We start from the raw sequence: 2595 nt of genomic DNA on the forward strand, positions 1-2595 counted from the left end.
CTCAACCTACTCACGCCGAATAATGCAGAGGAGGTGGACCAAGGATGAGAAGGGGAGCAGCTGGTGCTATGATGAGTGGTAAGCAAATTGTCTTTCTGCTGTTTTTGGTAAGGTATTTCTTCTTTCTTTTATTTTAAGCCAGTCCCCAAATGTCCACCTTCCTTCCTATGTTTATGTCACTACCACTCTTCCCTTTTTATTGACTGGCTGATTGTCTGGACAACTGACCGTCTGTCAGATATACTGCTTTGCACTGCACTCAGCTTTAACTGTGCTCCTTTTTTGTTATCTTGTATGTAGCCTTAGTACTCTAGCTATAAGTTGCATGGCCCTGATGCCCCCTTTCCTATTTTAGTTGTTTCTTTCTTTATCTTCGATTTAAATTCAGGGGCGGCTGGTGACATTTGAAAGAGATGGGGCGTAAAAAGTTGATAAGTGTTACATCGCGAGCGCAACCATGACACACTATTAAACTATTCCCTGTGACACTATTAACTAATTGCATGATATTCTAATAACCAGTTCTGCAGGACTTTGCATAATCTGTGAGACACTATTAGCAAGATTTCTCAGACACTGTCACCCATTTTCTTGAGACACTTAATTATACGTGTAACCAGCTCAATTAGAATCTATTAACCAGTTAATTGAGTCACCATTAATCAATTTCTTGAGGCACGACTAACCAGTTTCTTGAGAATCACTATTAAGCAGTAGTATCTATTAACCAGTTCCCTGAGACATCATTAACCAAATTCACGAGGTACAATTAACCAGCAGAATGAGACATTAACCAATTCGGTGAGACACTTTCAACTGGTTCACCTTGGAATGTATTAAACAGCACCATGACAATTTAACGGAAGTTCATCTCCTCCATAGTTCTTTCCATAGGTCTTGCAGTCACACGTGTTTTGCCAGCTGAGCAGTACGACCAGCCTAGGCAGATATGTCATTTTTAAAACTTGCATACCATTAGTGCACCTGCGATGCAATTGATGTAAAGCTGTTTTTTTCGAACGTCCACATTTTCTTTTTCTTTGAAGAATCTTAGTTTATTTTATTTAGGAAAGTACCACAAGCATTATTCCCACAGTTTTTACTTTGATGCAGACACTCTTAGTAAGGAATTGTTTGAAAATTAGACTTTATTGGAACCATACAGAAATCAGCATGGCCCCTGTGCAAGGATGACACCAAATTCGTGAATGTTTTTCGATATTTATCATCAATTAATTATCACTGTATGTCTGAGCTGCATAACTGCCGTCCTATATAATTACGTCCTTCTTTTGACATGAAAAGAGGAGCTATAACTTTCATTTTAAAATATTTGTCTATGGTATTGTACAGACGAGATATAACATAAGAATATAAATAGAGTAGTTATTTCATGACTGATACTGTATGCTTTTTTTTACTTAAACAAATAGTTTTGGTCGACAGTGTCACTAAGGTGAAATGTATTTTCATATTCCCATCTGTATGTTTTTAGGTACTATTATTGACTGGCGCAGGATGTTTTCAAAGGCGGGAGGTTGGAGATGTTCTGCTGATATGCTGATTGTGCTGCCCTGGGTTGAATGTTTGCCATGAGTCTTTGTGCGCGCCTGGTGTCCACAGAGGCCTACGTGTGATTCCTCCCCTCAGTTTAAAATCGTCACGATTTTTAAGCCCCTTCTGATAATACAAGTAACGAGACAGTTACCGGCCGCCACGCTGCTGAAAGGCGCGCAATGTGCTCTGAAGAGACAGATACAAGCATGGGTAAACACCACGAGACACAGGCATAGGATGTGCACTACCGAAAGTGAAAAACACAGGCTGTGCATGAGGTGCAACAGAGGTTAGAGAGAACAAGCATTTGGAATGCAATAGGTCTCGCATTAGGAAAGTTTGAGCTATTGGTATTGTAAGTGACAAATATTTTATTTATGTGTTGGTTTTGAAAATAGCTAAATTAATAGCTTTGTCATTTACAATGCCAATAGTTTTAACTTTTCGCAAACGCGACACCTATAGCATTTGTAATGCAATATGTGTTGTATTTACATGACTTTGATGTATTAATATTACAAATAACAATGGCTTTTATTTTTTTTAATAATTAATACTTAATTAAAACTTTTTGTAAATTATAATGGCGATAGCTTACACTTTTGTAAATAACTTTTGGGAAGATTAGGTTCAGTGTATTTTATTGTGATGAAAATCCAGGAACAGAAGTGAAATATTAACATCTTTTTGTGACATTTGTAATAAAGCTTGAAACATTGAGAGAACATATTAGAACTAAGCATGGGTGAATTTTGCGAATTTGCAATCCGCGAATTTGCGGATTTGCGAATTCGCGATCCGCAAAATTCACAAATTTGTGCGAATTTGCGGATTTTTGTGTTTTTGCGTGTTCGCGGGGTTTTTTGCGTGTTCGCGGGGTTTTTTGCATGTTCGCGGGGCATTTTGCGTCTTCGCGAGCCGCTTGCATAGCGAAGTTACCCATGCAGTCGTTTATGGGAGAGGGAGAGAGACATAGATAGATAGATAGATAGATAGATAGATAGATAGATAGAAAGAGAGAGAAAGAAAGGCAAAGAG

The 2595-nt window shown here is 38.2% G+C and overlaps 1 pseudogene; it reads left to right on the forward strand.

Annotated features, from left to right (window-relative positions):
* The first annotated feature begins 1128 nt into the window (after positions 1-1128).
* On the forward strand, positions 1129-1224 carry LOC147702353 (U6 spliceosomal RNA; annotated as a pseudogene).
* The last annotated feature ends 1371 nt before the right edge of the window (positions 1225-2595 follow it).

This window comes from Lissotriton vulgaris, chromosome 7, assembly GCF_964263255.1.
Source record: "Lissotriton vulgaris chromosome 7, aLisVul1.2, whole genome shotgun sequence".
Classification (NCBI taxonomy): Eukaryota; Metazoa; Chordata; class Amphibia; order Caudata; family Salamandridae; genus Lissotriton; species Lissotriton vulgaris.